The following is a 22,494-nucleotide window of genomic DNA, read 5'->3' on the forward strand; positions in this document are numbered from 1 at the left end:
ATCTGTATGGTCAGCGAAGTAAGTAAGTATGTTGTGGTTCAGCCAGCAATTGAGTCAGATGTAAGGTCTTTTGTAGCAACCTAGGCTCTAAGGTGAATTCATACTTCGGATTACAGAAGTATATCCAGAGAGAAGGAGCTTTGGGGTCAAAATCCAATTTTTGGATTCAGAATTCTTCAATTTTCTAAAGTTTTTTCAAGACAAAACTTCCAATCTCCTCACAAAACTTCTATCTACACCCTTCAAGGTCATACCTTAAATACAGACCCCAAACCCTCCCCTACCCTATCCTCAATCCCCAATTTCTCCACATCCACAAAGTAAATGTATTAGAAGACTTAAAAATGCACACATAGTGATTTTTAAACTAAATCATTAGCATAAAACTAAAATTCGTACATAAATTTTCCTCTACCAAGCTCTTTAGAGGCAGCCTCGGCTATCTTCTACGTCCACAATGAGACGATAAATTTCAAAACTTCTCTCCATCTTTTTTTTTTCGTCCCGATGAGCTCTTTTATCTTCATCAGACCGAGGATTTACTATAATTTTCTGTATATTGTTCAGATATGCTCTTCCATTTCTCCATCTACTTTTTTTTCTTTTTTTACTTCCACTTCAAATACATTCGCTCCTTCATTATATATTCGAAAAAATCTTCTTTACTAAAGTGGGCTGTGTCTGGGACTATTAAAAATACAGAGAAATAATAAAAAAGGGTTAAAAGAGAAAGAAATGCTTATGCAAGGATTTTTTTTATAATGCTATGAATGTATACAACATTATAGTTAGGGAATTATACAGTATATGAAGATAAGGGATGGTTACTGTTGGGTTATGGGATGGTGCTACGTTTTGTTTGATTATTATGTAGAATTTGACTTAATTGATCACTAAAAATTCAGCAAAATTCATGAACATTTTTAAGGAATTCATTAGCATTATTATTGCTTTTTACATAAATTCTAATTCCGTTAAAAGGATTTAATGCTCGATTTCATAGAAATTCACAAAACAATTTTCGGTATGCTAGTCAATTAATTCAAAGTACCCAAAAGTCCCTTAATATCTTTTTTGGCAAGGTTTAAGCCATGAATGTTGGTTTTGAACTTGAATTCTCGGACAACTCTCGGGTTCGATTCCTACCTTCAGCAACGTGATATTTCGGCTTTTTTATAAGAGCTGCATTGGAAAATTAACAGTTTTATAGACAGAATTATTTAGAACTATGAATTAGACACCATAAGACGTAAGGACAGGTCAATTACAATGTAGTTAGAATCATTTTTTGTCATTTACAGGTTTTAATAATGTACAACGAAAGCCATAGATTCACCCTAGTTGTTTGTTGGATTGAGCAAGATTGAGGATTGAGCAGAATTGAGGATTGAGCAGGATTGATGAGGAATTGACTAAACAAAGAAGAGAACTGACATAAATACTAAAGCTAAAGAATTTGTGTTCTCAATTAGCTGCTACTCAACAAACACCAAAAAGAGACTATCCGTTGTAAATCAGAGGTTATTTTTCAAGATTCAAAAATAAGTCAAATTCAGCCATCACAGTTCAATCAAAAATCAGATGAAAAACAAATTCAAGTCTTTCCTGCATCATGAATGTTGATACGACAGTGTCTGGCCAGTCGTTTTGTGTCAGAACACCTGGAATTCATCGCTGGAATTCTTATAATTCCGGTATCAACCTGAGGTTACCAAAAATAAGTCAAAAATCGTGCATTATTCCTATCTAACCAACACTAGTAATCTCCTCACAAGTATTCCATCCCCAGAAACTAAAGTTCAAGAGAATGAGTTCCTTTTTTATTCTATTTAAAAATATAAAAGCAGGGAAACTTTTTCTTTCTCTTTTTATACGTTCTTTTTTTTCATCTCTAAGCCTTTTTTCTACATCCATACATTATCAAGAGATTTTCCACCACCTCAGAGCTCCTCTCCATGCATACTTATGTAGATGAACATCCAACTTTTTTTGCAATAAGCATAGAATTTATTATTCATCCTAACTTTTTATATCCCTTAACCAAGATAAAGTTGAATGGTTATTCCTTTTTTGTTAGTTCCATTTCCATTATTTTTCCTCTTTTTTTTTGTGTAAAAATAACGAGAAAATTTTCTCATTTTCTAAAAAAAAGGATGTTGGGGGTGGAAAATCTCCATTTTCAGCCATTGTGATTTTAAATGAGAAAATTTCTTCTTCTTCAGCACATCCCCAAATATTTTATAATTGTCTTGAAGCACAACCGAGAAAAAAATTTATCTCTCAGTGCGGCTACGTGAAAAACGAAAATGGACGTTATCTCGAAGAATGAATCTGCATGCCATTAATGGCGATTCTATATAATTTTTTGTTGTTCCTTTCTATAGACTACGTGCTTAACTGCAGAAATGAAAGAAAATGGGGAATAAAAAAAAACTCTTGCCACCCTCGCTTGTGCATTATAGTTGTAAGGATGCTAGAAAATTGTACGAAAGGGGATTTATTTATTTTAATAACAACAATAGGGGTTTTTTTTATGCTGTTAAGGATAGAGAAGCTATTTTTCAGCTTTGTCTTCTCCCTCGTTCCTTTTTATGAATGCTATTATTTGCATATTTTTACAATTTCCTCTACTCTACTCTTGATATTTCTCATCCTGCAACTCATAGAGCAGTGGTGGGTAAACTGTGTGACGCGGCACAGTAGATTCCATGAACTGTATGCCGTGTGTAGTTTTGGTTCAAGGCTTATCACCTAACTATGGCGCGTCACTGCTGCTTTTGTTCTTTACTCTATGTCAGTGGTAGGCGACCTGTGAGCCGAGACACAAAAAGCGATGAAACGTATGTCGTGTGCAGTTTCTGTCTAAGCTTGCCTCCTAGATGTACCGTATTGTAAAATATAGTAATTACATATAGTATGGTTTTCCGAAGTCTCGAGACCGATATCGAGACTACCGGGAAGACTACTCGGGAAGTCTCGATTTCGATCTCGATCGGGAATCCTTAGCACACAGGTTGTCCACCACTGACAATAGAGTTGAAGAACAATAGCAGTGGAAGTTAAAAAATTTAAAATTCTATATGAGCTCATTTTTTGGAGTATAAAAGTTAATGATAGCAATGAGAATTAAAATCATTTTGAATGTGTGTTCTTGGAGTTTTAGTGCGCAATGTTTTTGAACAATGGGGTTTAATTTTGGTCAATTTGGTTCAGTCGATTTGGGAACAGTTATAGTCAATCCAGGTGTTTATGCATGCTATTGACATTGAGTAGGGGTTGAGCAGAGTTTGGAGTTGACTCGAATTTTGTATGGAGTTGAGTCGATTTTGAGCTCTGAGATTGAAGAAGCTGAGTTATGTGTCAAGGTAGGTGCATTAAACGCGTCTGACCTATGCACTCAATAGACCTACAGTTTACAGTGAGGTCAGAACCACTCCACTGAGGACATTACTGCCAATTACTGAATGTATCTTAAAAAGGAAGGCTGTAAGCTGCATTTTCGCTACATTTGATTCGAAATAGGACATGTCATGTTGAGTTTCGAACCCAAGATAGTTTGGTCGGTTTTGCAATAATTTAGTACCGAAGTACTAAACCATTCGCCATCGAGTCACGTCGACTCACTAATTTTTGCTTTTCTTATGCATCACTTAGACAAAGAGGTCATGGATAATGGATAATGGTCATGGAATTCATGTATATATAGCGCAGTAATTCAAATAGCTTCATATTTTCAACATTCAAAGCTTTATTGCCTCTCAAACTCAATAACATAACCACTGCTACTTGTCAAACATTATTTTTCATCCTCATCCACTTTACGTATGTACAGACAATGAATGAAGAATATTCACAATTCTCTTCATAATAATAATTCGAGTTCAGAAAAACAAAAGGCAACTGAATAAAGCCTGAAAGAAGTAAAAAAAAAAAAATATATATTTTTGAGGCTAATTTAACAATAAAAACATAACAGGAAAAGAAGTTTTGTGAATTGAAAAGGGTTCATATGTCTGATATGATAATGTAATGGCTACTCTGTGTAAATGTTCAAACCCAAATCATGAAAAATTATACCTTCAAATGCAAAAACATGAAACTTCTTCTGCGTTGCGCTTGGGAATTCAAATTTTAATTGGATTATATTATTTTTTCAGGCAAGGATCGTTTACATATCCACAGAAAATAATTAATGAGGTTTTTGTTTTTAATATTTTAATATTTTTTTGAAAAATTATTCATCTCTTGTTTGTGAACTTTATGGAAGATAATACGATGTAACAGCAAGATGGGGTTGCAGTCATGGCGCCCTCATCCCAACACAAACAAAACTCAAAATAACAAACTTTTCATATAGTTTGTAAAAACCCACAAAATGAAGCATTTTTCCATTAAGCTACACTAATCACGTCGCTTTTCATCATTAAAATTTCTACCATTTCCATTAAGTACAAAAAAAACTAACATTTTAGTAAAATTAAAAAAGTTTTTATCCACCATCGAAAGCAATTTACCTTACAGTGTAGGAAAAAAATTAATTTAAATGTGCCCACAAAAGCATGAAAAGCACTTTTTCTCAGTCACAAATGTCCTTGTGGTGATTTTTTGTCAAAATTGTTTTGGTACTTATTCGAAATAGCACAAGTTGGCTAATGGATCTAAAATTCGGTTTCAGAATAACTGACTCTAATTTGGTACCTGATTTAAATCGAATCCTGTTTTAATACAGAATCATGTCGACCTGGTGTCGGAATTTTGATTGATTGAACGAATTCCGGTATTCAGACTTAAGATTTTAACATCACTTGACTTGTTCTAATGTGATATTGGTGAAATATTCAAAAAAGTCTACAATATACTTTCTATTTCTTTATAATGCAATATTTCAACAACGCACATAGTGTGGAAATGGCAAAAATCCGGCTCTAGGTCTTTGTGAGTATGGCTTATGGCCAGATTTCATCGATCTGGACGGATTCATATATCATGTAATTTTCTTTCAAGATAGAAACTCGAAATTCCAGCTTGAATTCAATTAATTTTACTCGAATAGCACAGCGTGTTCACTAAGGTATCGGTACTTTCACGTTTCAATGGAAAGACTCGTAGTTGTTTTGACGAAACCATGAATACTGATTTTGACCCAATTTTACAGACAAAATTGCGAATCGCATTGCTCGGGCTTGATATCTGACTCAAGTAGACAGATAGACGATATTGACGTAATAATATGGGTAGCTTTGCTAGGTTTCTTGATGTCTAGGGTATCAATCAATTTGTGTTTCCTATCATTATGTATATTAGTGCCAATTTTCTCTTTTTGCTACGCCATTGTGATCTGATGTGTATGTATGACCAAAACGATAAAAAATCTCTAATGTTTTAAACTGACTATCCTCTTTTGATGATATCATTTTGAATCTTCCTTAATGCCTAATTTTCCTTGAGAATCTCTCCCAGAAAGTGCAAATGGACCAAATCTGGTTTCAACCGGTTCAAATCTAGTTTCAACAAAGAACAAACTTTAAGTCAGAATTACACCGCTGTAGTTTCCCTAACAAAATCATCTCAAGGGACATTTTTCCAGATGACGAGAAGAAGAAACTTTCTAATTGTTAAATATACGTAAAGGAAAAGTTTAAATGTGGCTTTCCAAACCGCTTCAACGTGCATAAATCATTTTTTTTTCTCAAACATAAAGAAAAAGTTTCTTCTTACATTATTTTTTTTTCCTCCTGAACCCAACCATCTACCATCATTTTATGTCGTTTTCTGTAGCCTCAAAAAAAAGTGAGCAATGTTAAAAGATATGAGCGAGTCATGTCGAGTGGAAAAAGTCTGTAATTCAATTGCTCTGCAAACTAAATTGCCGAGTTGGAAAAGTAATTAAAAATATTTAATGAAAATTTATCGTTTCCAGTTCTTTTTTCACTCGCCCGGGTACAAGCAGAAATAGAATCTCCGACAGCAATAAGAAGAATGGAGAGAAAAGAGTTTAATGCCATTTACAGATAGGATATTTTTTTTAAATGTTTCTATGCTTTACATTGTTCTATGTGCTACACAAGATGGATGTAATGAATTCCTTGAATGTAAGGAAAAATGGGTAAAGTTTAATTACAATTTGATTACTTTACGAACAAAAATTGCTGTGGGCTATTGTCATTAAAATGGGAATATTTATTTTTTTTCTAAGGGATTATATGGACAAGTGGTATTGTGGATTGATAGATCTGGAATTTTATAGTAAAATTAAATTTTTTTCTAGGGACAGTAAAGATTTTGGAAATTTTATTTGACAATTTTCAACATGAAATCATAATTTTTTTTATGTAAAGATATAAACTTGATGTGTAATAGTTTGTGTATCATAAAATTCAATTTTACTTTTGCATGATTGGTACAATAGATTCAATCATCCATAAGAATAACAGCAATTCTTCCCCAAAGTATGATGCCAAGATTCATTATATGAACAATCAAAAGTTTTTTGATTTTTGTCCAGAAAAACCACTAAAAACCAAGTTTTCTCACTGATCACATTAGCTAATCCTTGCAAGAATCGTGCCTACACTCCTGTAAATTAGGATATGCTCAACTCTTGCTTTTGATAAAAATATGTAGGTTTAATTTTCAGACTTTTCTACTTCAGACTTCTGTAAGTGATCGCGAGGAAGACCGAAGAATTCCTGGATTAGATGTGTTAAAAAGGAAGCTAGAGTCCTTAATATCCCGAACTGGCAGAAGGTTTCGAAGGATAGAGCTGTCTTCAGACATTCCCTATGCGCGGCAATGGGCCCTCGTGCGCCCCAGCCAAGGAAGTAAAAATGTACATAAGTGAGTAGGTTTAATTTTGATACTACCAAATAGCAAGCGCAACTTGATATTGATCGAGGAAAAGAAGGTTTTATATCCAGTAAAATAAGTGTGTTAGTCAATTGCCCAGCTATACGAGAACTTATCGAATATCAAATTAGATAAATTACAACTTAATGCTTCAAAATTGAAATAACTTTGACACCATGATTCAAAAATTAATTTTAGTTTCAAATTTACTGTGATTTTTTATGGCTTAAAACTTACAATGGTGTAACACAGGATTTGGATACGTTAAAATAGTCCCATTCATATTTTTTCTAGTGTTGCTTATGAACGATCATCAACTTTCACTATTGAATATCCTTGATAGGTATCTGGTTCATCTAAAAATAAAATAATTAGGAATAAATTAGTTCAATGAGCTCATTTTAGAGGATGATGGAATACATTAAATTTGGCATTAATTGAAAATATCTAATAATAAAGGATCAGACACAATTTTTCCAAATAAAACTGACGATTTCTACAATTCATACGATAGTGGCTGATCCTTGACAGTAATTTAAACACAAAAGCAAAAATATCATTAAGTAGCATTCAGGATAGCATATTAAAATAAAATCTTCAAAATTCCACCCAATCTTTCCCCCATGCATCTCATACCATTAACTAAAAATCTACAAAAAAGCATATATTTTTCAAAAATAATTTTCAACTAATGGATAAATAATTAAAAAAAAAGAGAATGTCTGCGAGAAAAGATAAAGGACGGACTTATTTTCCGTTCACGACCATCTTCATTACATTAAAATGCTTTTATAATAAAAAGCCATTTTCTATATTCTTAATTTCACATTATATATATATATATATATTTTTTATCTCATTTTAATGAGATTCTTGTGCTGGATGTGAGTTCTTTTTTATTAAATTTAAATTAGATGTGAGTGGGTAAAGATGGAATTTTTTTTGTATAAAATAAGTAGAATTTAGGGACATTAAAAAGGATGAGAAATGGATGGATGATTTGAATAAAATAACAAATTTAAATAAGAGGAATTTAATTTATTTTTTATGAGATTTTAGATAGGACAAATTCGGAAAAGAGTCTTGAGTGTCATTAGTCCTAGCTTCAGGGGCGTACTTTGGGATGTTGGGGAGATTTGACGGTTTAACCAGATTTGAGAGTTCAAGTAGCTGACCACCCAAAATTCCAATCAAAAACGGCCTCTGCTTCGTCCCTGCTACGACTCTACTACGTCACTGCTTCATCAAAGCTGTGACCTTGCTACGTCTTTGCTACGACCATAATACGCCCTTGTTACGTATCTACTACATCACTGCTACCACTATGCTTTGTCCTTGCTACATCCCTGTTATGTCTCTGCTATCGTCCATGCTACGTCTTTGCTACGTCTATGCCACGTCCCTGTTACGCCTCTGCTACTTCCATATTACATCCCTGCTATACCTTTGCTACGTATCTGCTACGTCCCTGCTACATCAATGCTACGTCCCCGCTCCGTGTCTCTGCTACATCCCTGCTATACCCCTGGCTAGCTTCAATTTCATTATATGAGGTGATTTGGGTCAATATTCATAAGGATTTAACATTCAGCCACCAACTCTAGTCTCAATCAAGTCCCCCAATCCACAACCAAACACAGTAATTGATACCAAAACGCCCCCAAATCAGAACATTCACATAAACATCCACATAAGAAACACAATAGAAACTCATTGAAAATTCAATTTAAAAATTACTGGAAATAATCTCCATCAACACTAATCAATCCCTTATTAATTAATATCGACAGTAAAAAAAAATCCTCAAATGTCATCATCGTAGCTGTTATGAAACATAACTTGAAGGATCCTTCATCAGTTCAAACTTTCCCTTTTCATTGAGCCAAATGATTTAAACATCACATATATGTACATCATCTCAGTCATCCTGTGTATATTTGTGGAAAATGCCAATGAACATATGACCAATAATATGGAAAATCATACATATCCATAATAAACAACAACATTCACATCATATCGTACGGTTATATAAAACAATGCAAGAGGAAGAGATGAAAAAAAAAATAATAAGAGTGAAAGCAGCATGTTGACCTCTTCAAAATTCAACAAAACAGAAAAACTTACCGTAAAGTTTATGTATATCGACAAAAATTGTTGCCATGACTCTTGAAAATCATCATCAAAAAAAGGGGAAACTAGGATGGTGATTAGAAAATATGAAAATTTATTCAATCTTTTCAATGGAATGAGATATAAAAGGAAATGATTTGAATAGATAACGTAAAATTGACTAGAAGATGAGAGATGACATGTATGATGTGTATTTACAGATATGGATGGTATTGAAGAATTTATTAGAATGGAGATTGAATGGCTTTAGTTGAATTTAGGGACTGAAGTTACAATTTAAGAGAGCTTGAAGCCAATATCTCAGTACAAAATTTCGCTAAATAAGGTCCAAGACACCAAAAAGCATGAAAACTGCATAAAAAATTATCAAAAGGGTGTGAAACTTTGCAAAAATTGACGATAAACTAATTGAATAGCAGAGCTTGACATCGACTCCAGTAGACTTTTCTACACAAAATTCAAGTTGATTTCGAGACTTGTGGTAATTTGTCAATTTTGGCAACATTCTGCATAGGTTCATGCCCTTTGATAAGATCAAGTCAAAATTTATATACGATTTTCATACTCTGATAAATTTTCAGGTTATTATGAGTGTAATACTCTGCTTGGGGGTACAAAACTATGCAAAAAATGAAGAAAAACATCAAAATAGGAACCAAATCAAAGGATACAAAACTTTAAAATTTTAAAGGGTGTAAAACTATGAAAAAATTATTGCTGAACTCGAAATCGACGTCTGTGTCATTCAGTTAGTTTATCGTGATTTTTTTAGCTTAGTTCGAAACTCTCTGATAAGGTTTTATGCTATTATGAGTTTAGGACCATACTAAAGGGCGTGAAACTATAATCAGAACAAAGAACAACAGCAGAGTTGCAGCCATACTAAGGGGCGTGAAACTATAATTAGAATAAAGATCAACAGTAGAGTTGCAGCAGAGTGAACCCTATTCAAAGGATGCAAAACTATAAAAATTTGCAGGGTGTAAAACTACAAGAATTGCATTTTTTCTAAGCTTAAATCAACTAATTTCAATTTTAACGCAGTTATTCTTAAATATCATAGCATGAAATGGAGTCTAGTCAACTTTAACCATATAGACTTCGAGCTCTAGTAAATTCTAGCTAATTCTACACCAGTAACCGATTCTGTCAACAACACATTCCTCTCCTAAAATGAATGATGATTTAATTCATGCCCACTTCTTTGATATAAAGGAAAAGCAATTAAATTACACTAAAACTTTCTACCATTAACAGCAATCAATACGTAAAATTTCTAATACAATACTTCCTCATCCCACATATTTTAATAAAATCATCAGATACATCTAACAATATTTAGATGCTACAAAATGTATTTACATTATCGGTTGTGATACCGGAACAAATTTTTTTTTTTGCATAATATTAGACACAGACATGAATGCAAATTTTGCTTACGGATCAACGAAAGTGAAAGCGAAATAGAATTTATTGAATATTAGGAGTAAATTTGTTGGAATATCGATAATAATTGCACATAAATTTCTATTACTGCGGATTATTGTTGTGTCATTAATTGATTAGAATCTGAATTTCATTGACACTTGTTGTAATTTATGGGGCTGTATGGACACAATAAATGATTTAAAAATTCAATTAATTTGTATGAAAATTCTTTATTGTTGTGGAATTTAAATTGGAGTGACAAAAGTGAAAAAGGCTTCGTAACGACCAGGAGGAGGAGGGTTTTTCCCCAAACCCCCTTGAATACGCTGCTGCTAACGACTCCGCCATGGTAAAACCCCAGAGTGACACATCATGACCATGACGTTGTAACTGAATTTATGATGACCAGGGACGTAGTCAGGAGGTGGGTTTTGGGGTCTAGAGTCCCCATCCTGAACAATTTCGGTCTTCCCAAGGGTCAGACACTCCAATGTTCAGTTCTGTACTTACTGTACTTTTCATACAAGTGCTTTAAATACAGTGAGTACAGTATTGTACTTTTGGAATGTTTGACTTAGGGTATGACATGACAACGTCATAGGATGGAGTCATACCTCTTTGAAGCATCTTGTCCCTAAGCTCCGTCATGACAATTTCCACCCTGGATGGAGTCGTACTTCGAAACCTTTTCCATTTAAATCACTTAGTACATTAACTTGACTAAACTTTAATCACATCCATTACATTTCATCAAACTCTTAAGCTTTTGTTCAATTGAATGCATCAACTTGGAATGCTTGTTCTGATAGTTAATCTCAAAGTCATCAAACTTTTTCAGGACTTCAGCTTTTAATTCAATCAAATTTTGATCATGGACATCCATACGAACTTTAAGGTTTTCAATTTTCATTTCGATGTCTGAGGATGTTGCCGGACTCCTGGTAGAATTTGAAAAAGTTTTTGCTATGTCTGGACTATATTTTTGACCTTTAAGCAAGTGTTCATATCTTAGAATCGTTGGACTTTGACATGAGGCTTTGGCTACAGCAATAAGGCCCAAAACTGCATTTCGATTATTTGTAGCTGCACTATTTTCACATGGATTTCCATTCAGCCATAGATAGCTTAAGTTGGACAAATGATCAAAGACATTTGAGCTGATATGAATAAGTTTATTGTAAAAGAATGAAACTCCAACTAATTTAGGATTATAGTAAAAGGTTCCTTCTTCCACAACTTCAATTTGATTATTATCGAAGTACATTTCCATCAAGTCTGGGAATGGCTTCAAGTCATCAGCGACGAGCTCTTTGATTTGTCCACCCGTGAAATAAATTGCGATGAGATTTTTGAAAGTTCTATGGATATCCCTTGGAAATTTTTGGACGTTTCCAATGTTGCCATATAGACCTTGTACGTTATCATTATTTTTGCCAGACATATGCGATCCACTAATATGTACTGTTGGATTTTCGGGAGAGCTAACGGTTTGTATAACACATGAGTAGATTTGGGAGAGTGTATAGTAATTTACAACACTATAGCTGCATCTGATGTCAACTGATGTTGCTATGGTGATGATTGATAAGAGACTAAGGTTGATAAGAAAAGGTTGTTGAAAAATTGAAAAATTATTAATTCGACTTTATATTTATTTTAATAAATTGATTCAGTTCCATTTGATTAGTGTCACGTTTAATTCCAGGCAGAAACAAATCGGATCGAAACTACATTAGTCTGCCTCGAACTAGACATAAAACTAGTCAAATAACAAATTCCAGCTGGCATAGAGCATGCTCTCAAAAGCAGAGCTGTGAGCAATACGAACATGCTCATCTAGGACTGTTAAGATACCTATAAACTAAATTCGATTATCTTACTTACAGTATTAATTTTTTCATTTTTATAAATTACTATTCACTTATTCAATCTTATTCACTTGATGTCAACAACTCGAAATAAACTCAATAAATGATAATAAATTGTCCTAAATCACGACTTTTATTCGAAAATTTCATATGATGTCATGCTTCAAAAAATGAGTAAAATTCTGTTAATTTAATTAAATTTAAATTTTTGATTAAATTTGTATTATTATTTGTATTATCAAACAAGACTTTATTCACAGACTCAGCGAGACTCATCTGGAAATTTCAAAATTTGTGTAATCTGTGCCTTGAGATTCACTTTCAATCTATTTATTAGCAAATTTGACTTAAATTACTTTTTAAATTCTCAAACTTAATATGTAGTGTGTACGAAAATTCAGAATGCATATTTCCAAAATCAATTTCAAAATCTTCAATTTTGCTTTTATATGCTGGACTCTCTGACGTTCCACATTGAGTCTTGATATCGACAATCTCGTTGCTATATTCGTTGAAGATTTCATCGATATTTTGACATTTTGTATTACATTTAGGACATTTTTGTGACGGTTGTGCTGATGGACATGATTTTGCAGTAGTGTAAGGTGTAGGTGGAACAGTTGGAGGTGGAAGAGTTGGTGCCGGATGCTTAGCACAAGTCCCTTTAACCTGATTTTGCAATCTCAAAAATGCTGCACTTTGGCATGTCAATTTTGCTGTAGAAATAATGTTCAGGACTCCATTTCGATTATTTATGGCAGCAACATTTGGACATTGGACATTGCCATTCAGCCATAGATTATTTAAATTCAACAAATTATCGAAAACATTTTGATGAATGTGGAATAGTTTATTGCTCAAAAATGAGATTCCAGCTAATTTTGGATTAAAGTCAAAAGTTCCTTCTTCAATCACCTCAATTTTGTTACGTTCAAAATACAGTTCCATCAATTCCGGAAATGGTTTCAAATCTTCTGCGACAAGTTCCTTAATTTGACCGTTATTAAAATGAATTATTTGGAGATTTGGGAAGTATTTTTCCAGTCCTTTGGGAAACTTATAACATTTCCAATGTTACCGAAAATTCCTCTAACATCCTCTGAACTTGAGCGAGCTGCATGATTTCCAGTTACATAAGCATCTTGGTATTCAGGTGAGGTAACAGTTTTGATAATGCACGAATAGATGCGCTTATGGATGTAGTAATTGTGAATGGCAAATCTACAATCAATGTTGACTGATGATGAAATGTTGAGGATTGACAGAAGGCATAAGGTGAAACTGTTTAAAAATTGCATCGGAAATAAAATAAATTATGTTTTAATTAGTCAGGAATTAAGATTGAAATTACTCACAAAATTGATTTCCTCATTCTTGAAATATTCAATGAATTTAGGTAAATTATGTACTGTACACAGCACAAAATTAAAAGTTCAACTGTCAAGATTATTTTTAGTCGCGAATACTTGCAATTTTAGATGATAAGAACAGAAAAAAAAATTTTAAAACTGTTATCATGCCTCAATACCGTATTTGTATTTCAATAATTTTATAATACTCAGAGTAATACTTTCAGAGATACTTAGGTCGTTGAACAAGTACAAAGGTAACAGAGTGACTTATATTAAATATGCATCGCTAAGACACGACTTTACATCATGGTTATTTTTTAAAAGCCTTTATCAGCCTTTATCCTCAGCATGCAAAGAGTTTGCTCACAAGAGCAGAGTAAGCTAAAAGTAACTCTCGCAAGCATGCTCAGCTAGTATATTTGAGTATAAAAAACTGTCAAGATCATGCTCTCTGCTTGTTAGAGCATATTTCTTTATTTATCTCAAAATCATATTTTACAACAATTCAAACCAATCATTCACAGCTATTCAAGTTGCTTTTTAAGTTCTCAAACTTATCATTAAGTGTATTCATAAATTCAGACCGCATATTTGCATATTCAACCTCAAAATCATTAATTTTTTCCAAAGCTTGACTTCCACGATATAGACATTGTCCCTTAAGATCAAGAAGCTTTGCACTGAAGCCTCCAAACGATTCATCAGAATTCACACACTTGACAGCAGGAACAGCAATTTTCGAAGGACTTTTGAGCTTCTTTTCTAATCTCAAATATGCTTGACTTTGACATGACGATTTAGCTGTGGCAATAAGAGTCAGAACATAATTTCTATTGTTTCTAGCCACACTATTCGGACAAATATTCCCATTAAGCCACAAGTATGTAAGGCTTGTCAAATTATCAAAGACATTTGCACTAATATGATAAAGTCTGTTGTTCAGGAATGAAATTGCAACCAATTTAGGATTAAAGTTGAAAGTTCCTTCCTCAATAACTTCGATCTTATTGTTGTCAAAGTAAAGTTCAACCAGATCTGCAAAGTATTGCAAGTCATCAGGACGTAGTTCTCTGATCAGTCCATTATAAAGGTAAATTACTTTAAGATTCCTATATCTTTCAAGACCTTTTGGTAGTGCTTGAATATTTCCAGTATTTCCATAAAATCCCATAACATCATTGTTAGATTTGCCTGTCAAATGAGTTCCAGTAAATTGAGCAAATTCACTTTCTGGAAAAGTAACTGAATTGATAACGCAAGAATAAATTTGTCTGAGTATGTAGTAATTTTGAATGCTGTATGCGCAATCAATTTCTACAGACTTTGAAGTGTGTAAAGTTGATAGAAGACATGCGACAAAACTAGAAATAAATTTATGAATTTGATAATGAATTATAACTTTTGGGTTAATCTGTAGCTAATTATTATACACTTACAGAAGTAAATTTCGCATTTTGATGATTTTTTGGTCTGACTTAATATTTTTGTGCACTTTGGAATGTTAGGGATAATTCATAAATTACGTAACACCAAAAAAGAAGGAGGAGTGTTTTGCAAATTTGATACGGAATATAGAACAAAAACGTAGAGGAAGGTGGATCTTAAAAAGCTATTTTTAGTGCCACGTAACTTCCGAACGATCCCTCACCGTGAAATAAGAAATGTCAATTACATTTGCATGTTTAAGATTGTGAACAACGAATACAATTAAATAATGCATTTGTATTTGAAAGAATTGATAGCATAATTTCATTTTTTAAAGTAACCGCCATTAAACTGAAAGAAGATGATAAGGAACTTGCCTGAATATAACAAATTGGTCAATCAATTTGAAATGTAACACCAAACTGACCTTAGCACGGTAACCGATTCATTTTCAAACCTTAGCTGGGAAAGAGTATGCCATTTTGGTATCACTATGTTATCTAAATCAGGTATTTTGACCTGTTAAGGTGAGTCAGAGTCATGTCAAATTGTAGCCGGATTTTTGAACGATTAACCGATTTGTGCTATTTCGGTTAGTTTGAATACGAATCTTCCAGATTGTAATACTCAAAATTGTAAAGATTATGTGCGAATTCTTGTTACAAAATGATTGAAATATCGGTGTCTGGTAGGAATTGAACCCACTCACTCACAAAAGAGTGAGTCAGAAATCCGGCCTGTTACCCAACCACTAGGTCACATATGCCTTTTTGCTCATACTAGCAAATTCGCATATACATCCCAAACCGACATCCCATTCAACCATTAATCCCCGCTAAATATGTTTAAAAAAAGTAAAACTCGACTAGAAAAATAGAAAACAAAAAATTGTCTGTAAATGTATTAACATCAATCTTGTTCTATCTCAATTCTATTATATCTGTAAGTATCCTTATGTATATACACACTCATCACATGAGGCTCAAAACAGCACAGTTATGGATGATACTGGAAAATGATTTTACTTATTAATCATTTAGATTGAGTTTTATATTTTTTCACGCGCCGTTAAGATAAAAGATATGAATTATCTCTGCATGTTGTGGATTTTTTCCTCTATATCCAGTTACTGCTTATGATATGTGAATATATATATATACTTATGTACTAACCCATCCATCCGTCCATTCATTCACATTCAGCTTTTTTTTTGTGTATATTTCTAAAGCGTATCCATCATCATCATATATCATCTGACAAAGGGGCATCTCTTCTGCTTTTTATTGTGCTGTTTTTACAGAAATATAAAAAATTTATATGTGAATATATAAACACACATTTATTCATTCATGTGCCATAAATGCCAGAAAAAGAAAAAAGGAAGAAATGAGAAATAAAAAAAAGTAGAGGGCGAATTGTGTATATTGTCCATAAATTAATGCATAAGAATTATACATTTTTTTTTGTGTTCATATGTAGGAGTGGAAAAGAATTTTGATCGCGGATTTTTGTAGTTGTTGGGTTTTGTAAGTTTTGTTGTTTTGTTTACAAATAAAGCTTCTGAAGGAGGATTAATAGCATGAGTTCCTTGCAAATGGACTTGGACAAGTTCAGAACACTACATGATATCTGAATCTAGACTCAAAGCACTTAAGCAAGCATTAGCCAGCATCAAGAGCTATCTAGCACTAGTTTGTTTTATCACACTAGCATGCAGAAGTGTCGTAAGCAGGATGGAAACTTGTTTAACCGCGCTTGAGTGGAATCCACAAGGAAAAAGGCGACCTTGTGCTCCAAAGTCATCTTGGCATAGAACAGTTTTGCGAGAATGTCAATTTGTTGTCAAATCAGAGAGTTTGTGCAAATTTAGAGATAAGGTGAGCTAAATAGCCAGATGGAAAGACTTTTGCACTAACAAAGGCTCGATATTGGAGCTGTTAATGATTACAGTACTTTATTAACTAAATTAAGTAAAGAAAATGGGTTCAATCCAGGGTTCAATCATTATAAGAAGCTCAACTTCCAATCATTACATACCCGGGAGGCATGCTGAAGTAAATTTGATTCAGCAAATAAACTACTAAAACGAATTAGAATCGTAAACCCAAGCTGAAACCAATGTTGAAGAATGGACAAGAATAGAAATATGGGTTGGAGCCGCTATAGCAGCTGGCAAAAATAAACCTTTCATGGTGCAATCAAAGTACCTTATCGTCATTTTTAACATTTTACATCATCTGGTGACGTTAGAGCACACCTACTCTAGTGATTATGCTCGATTTAACAGGAAATTTTCGTCATGTAACCAAAAAGTCATAAGTGACATCGATGTAATACATTATGGAATATTTTAGTTGCATGAAGCTGCTTTTTGGGTCCCAAATCTAGTGATGTGTTAAGCATTGCTAAATTTAGGAGCAAAATTTGGTGTTAATCATCAATAAATGCGTCAATTACTCAAAATTTCCATAATTTTCTTATTAACTCATTCATCCTTCACTCTCTCTTTTTTGCCATGTATGTATGTCTGTTGCCATGTTTAAAAATTACCGCACATACAGTTTCCTTTTAACTTTGAATTTCTCGTCTCAAACCCTCCTGGCCCTTTATATCATGCATATATATTTTCCTTCTTCCTACATGATATTTTCTCTCTGTGCTGTGCTTAGAACCCTTTTTAACTGAATTCATGTTATTTTTTTTACTTCACACACATTCGAGGGCATTAATGATGGCTTTTATCTTTTCCAATTTTAAACATAAAATAAACGAAAAAAATTTCACTCTTCGATGTTGCATAACTGCTGCTATTTTTTTTTAGACACAAATACATTCATAGACGAAAATAGAATGGAAGAGAAAGGAAGAATTTTTTTTACATAACGTAAGATGAGATGAGGTCTATTGTGAATAATGAATGTATGGAGAAATGGTTCATGTTCTATTAAAATGAAAATTTTTCAACCCTTCCATCTGCCTATGTTCTTTTTTTTCTTTTCATTCAATCCTCAATGTGGAAGTTGGAAAAAATATTTATTTTCTCAATGAGAAATTCGGTTTTGTGATGAATATGGGGATAGAAATGAGCATTTTGGGTATTAGATGAATTTTTGCGGACTTTTAAGGTTGAATTTATAGGAATTTTGTCTACAATTTTGAGGTTATGACCCTAATTTTGAGGTTATTTAACCAATTATAAGACATTGTCTAAAATGCTCAAGTTATGCCATAAATTGAAAACGCATAACTTAAGTTTTAGGTTATGTGCCCAATTTTGAGGTTATGACTTTAATTTGGAGGTAAGGTGGCTAATTTTGAGGTTATTTATGAAATTTTAGAGCTTAAATTATCAATTTGGCTGTTGCAGAACTCAGTTTTTGAAATTTTTTGACGAATTCTGAGATTTTGTGCATACTTTGAGGTTATGAGCCTAACTTTGAGGTTATGTAACCAATTTTGATGTTATGTACCGAATTCTAAGATGATATTCCAAATTTTTGAGCTTTAGTTATCAATTTTGATAGTGCAGAGCTCAATTTTGAGGTTATGTGTTGTATCTTGAGGTTTTGTGACCAATCTTGAGGTTATAAACCTAATTTTGAGGTTATGGCCCTATTTTTGAGGTTATGTGCCTAATTTTTGAGGTTAGGACAGTTTTTGTTTTTTTAAACCAATTTCGAAGTTACTTTAAGGTTATGTACCATATTTTGAGGTTATGTCCCTAATTTTTGAGGTTAAGTTATCAATTTTAATTTGTTAAGTAAAATTTGTAAGACCTCATCTGTTAAGATTGACTTCAACTTTAATGCAATTATACCACAAAACTGCGCTATATACCCAAATAACAATCAACCACCCCACAATTCCCTTCACAACTTTCTTCCTCTCGTCTCTGTAATGTTCTGTCCATAACTCTGACTAAAAAATTGCCTCTTTTTCTATTTTCTACATTTATTTCATTGGGGAGATTTCCCTTTTTTCCCTCTTTTCAGCCTGTTTTTTTCAATCAAGCAGACTTAAATTGCTCTCAATTCTATTCCACATTTTCTACATTCATTCAATGTGATAGGCTAAAATGTATTTTTTTTCCTCCTCTTCGAAGATGCTGTATGTTGAAGCTTTATTCCATTATATATGATTCTCTCATCCTATCGACCTAAACGAAAAAAGTTTGCTTCATATCAGCATAAAAAGCGAACATTTTAAAATAAGTGAATCAATGAGGAGTGAAAAGAAAATGAGAAAAATGAAGATGAGATGTTTCATTGAAAATGTCATGTACAGAATGAGTTTGATGAGAAATGGAATGATATGGACGTGAACATTTCGAGTGGTTTTGAAACTTTTTTTGTTTATTTTGAATTTTTATATGCTTTTGTAAATTATTTTGAGGTTATATTACAATTTATAGAGCATTTGATGCCTATAGGTTCGATATTTAGGAGGTTTGGCACAGTCTGGACTAGATTGTAACTTTCGTTAAGAATATAAGCAGTTAACTATGCCATAATACTTGTTTGACAGTCCTTAATCAATACCACGTGGTCAAAGCCTATTGGTACACCCTCAACATACCAAATTTCACTACAAATTAATTGCTATTAAGAAACCTAAGCAGTTTGTTGTCTCATCGTGCAATTTGGTCAGCCCTTAATCATTGCCACCTGATCAAGATCTATTGGCACACCCTCAACATATCAAATTTCTCTGCAATTTGATTGTCATTAAGAAACTTAAGCACTATGTTAACAAGCTGACAACAATTGTTGTCCTATCGTGCAAATTTGACAGCCTTTAGTCACCAACATTAAGACAAGGCCTATTGGCACACCCTAACTATACTAAAATTCACTAAAAATGCCATAGCATTAAAAACTTTAAATCTTTCATATCAAAAAATCCTCAAAATTTAATCAAAATGAGAAATCCTCACGTAATTTTCAAATAATTCTTTCCCCTAAACCCCCAACCCCACTCCCATCCCCCCAAAATTTTATAAAATTTAAAATTCAAGTGAGTAGTAAGAGAAAAATTTCCATAGTCCGTTGATGGTTTTCATCTCATTTTTTAACCCAACTTTCGGTATGTGCACAAGAGTTTCCATGCTTATATTCACATCAATACAACAACAACAAAAAAAAAAATGTCGGGTGGTGTGAGACTCACACACAAAATGAATGCTATATGCAATATAAAAGAGGCAGAAGGATATTTATATACGGTATTAAGTTCTAGGGATACTGAATTTCATTAAATCTATCGAGAGACTTTTTTCTTCCTTTCCTTTTCAACAGCAACGCATATATACATGTGATTCTAAATGATTCAAAATAAAAAGGGGTAGAAAAAGGAATTTTTTTTTTGTTCATATGTGAACTCACAGAAAATGCACACGACAGAGATCTCATGAACACTCTCTTTTTTCAAGGCTTAGTTTTTGAGATGGTGGGGATTTTGGATCTTATTGTGGCGATTGTTCGATTGAAAGGAAAGAGAAAATGTCATCTTAACCGAAAACAGCCGAATATAGACGATAAAAGCCGAACTAAGACGATGAAAGCCGAGCATAGACGGTAAAAGCCGAATTTAGACGATAAAAGCCGAATATAGACGATAAAAGCCGAATATAGACGATAAAAGCCGAACTTAAACGATAAAAGCCGAATATAGACGATAAAAGCCGAACTTAGTCAATAACAACTGATTCTTTCCCACAAAAGCAAACCTCAATGCCGAACTTTGCTGAAAACAAACGAACAAAACCGATGAATGCCGAACGCAGTCGAATGGAGCCATGGCTCTTTGGTAAAAGCTAATCCAATTCGAAATGAGAAGATTTAAGTGAAAGAGTCTAACCTAATCGGCAAGATGAACAATAAACCTGAACTTAACCGAAATCTGCCAAAGTTTAACGAAAATGGCCGAAATTAAACGAATATTGCTGAATTCAGACGAAATTTGTTGAACTCGAACTGAACATGTAGAACTTAATCGAAAATAGCCAAACTTATGCAAAAATTGTTAAACTTAAACGAAAATTATGGAACTTATACGAAAGCTGCCGAACTTATACGAAAGTTACATGATTTAGCTTTGAGCTAATCAAGCTTTGATTCATCCAAAACCGAATTGATCCGAATATAGTCGAATGGAATCTAACTTATTAGAAAATATAGGAAAATTACCGATAAAAAGCCATTAAAAATGCGCCTAATCCCCCAAAATCTCCAAAAGTCAAATTTTTTAGTATAACTGTACATAAATATAAATACGTATATCGCCTGGATAGAATGTCGACCAAAACATATATAAAATTTTTTGGTTAAATTTTTTATTCTCTATCCTATATTAAAAAAAAGAGTAAAAAATAGGAAGGAAAGAATAGAAAATGCCATTATCCATTGTCGTCGTTGAATATAATTTCTAGACATTGAAAAATGCAATGACAAAAAGAGGTGATGGAATGGAATGAAGTAAACAACAAAAAAAGTAAAAAGAAAGAAAGGGAAGCAGTTAGATGAGCAGTAATAGCACATACAGCATAGCATAGGCAGTCAACATCAAAATGATTTTAGTTAAAAAGCATTTTCTTCATTCACACTACACAAAAAAAATTAGGGACGAGATGGAATATAAAATTCTAATATGGAAGCAAAAGTCCACTGAAAAGAAACTTTCTCCGTGCGTGCGTAGAAGCAGTAAAATGTGTGGAATGGCGTGTGTGGGTAGGACAAGAAAAATATAAATTTTTCACCCCTCTTATTTTCCACGTCCATCGCATGCGAGAGTCGAGGAAAAAAAAGTATTGCTTTAGGTAAAATGACCACCATCTCATCTTATCATGCTAAATATGCTGAACACTTTTGAGTTTATGTATGTATAATTTTTTTTTTTTTGTATATTCATTTTCTAAAATGGCGCTGTTTGGAGGAGTTAAGTTGTGGGAGATATTGTGTTGGATGAAAGGAATTTTTATAATTATTAGAATTTTTTCATGAATTTAATTAGTTTTTGTATGGAAGTATGTATTTTTAGAAACTATATTGTGTAGGTAGCATAGTAAAGTCGTCAGATCATGGCTGCGTGGGCGACACAAATGAAATGTTGCTTATATGTGGCTTCCATATTGCTTCCATGTCGCTTATATTAGGTTTCATGTAGCTTCAATGTAGCTTTCTTTGGCTTTCATGTGGCTTCCATGTGACTGCTATGTTGCTTCAATGTGGCTTCTAAATTGCTTTTATGTTTCTTCTTTGTAGTTCCCATTTTTCTTCCACGAGGCTTCCATGTGGCTTATGATTAAGTGCCTCACAGACTTCATTCATGCTGCTTACATGTGGTTTCAATGTAGTTTTTATGAAGCTTCTATATTGCTTCTATGTGGCTTCTTTGTGGCCTCCATGTAGCTTCTTTGTGGCTTTCATGTATCTTCCATGTGACTA

At 33.2% G+C, this 22,494-nt stretch overlaps 1 long non-coding RNA gene across 1 annotated transcript in view; it reads right to left on the minus strand.

The window, feature by feature from the left end:
- Positions 1–22,494, minus strand: part of LOC139091838 (uncharacterized) — a 78,060-nt gene that overhangs the window by 28,296 nt on the left and 27,270 nt on the right. The window contains exon 3 of the long non-coding RNA XR_011544547.1: positions 7,084–7,202. This is a non-coding gene — a long non-coding RNA (uncharacterized lncRNA). The remainder of the gene's footprint in view (positions 1–7,083; positions 7,203–22,494) is intronic.

This window comes from Chironomus tepperi, unplaced genomic scaffold, assembly GCF_022539635.2.
Source record: "Chironomus tepperi strain 1889 unplaced genomic scaffold, CSIRO-AGI_Ctep_v1 contig_262, whole genome shotgun sequence".
In the NCBI taxonomy this organism is placed as follows: Eukaryota; Metazoa; Arthropoda; class Insecta; order Diptera; family Chironomidae; genus Chironomus; species Chironomus tepperi.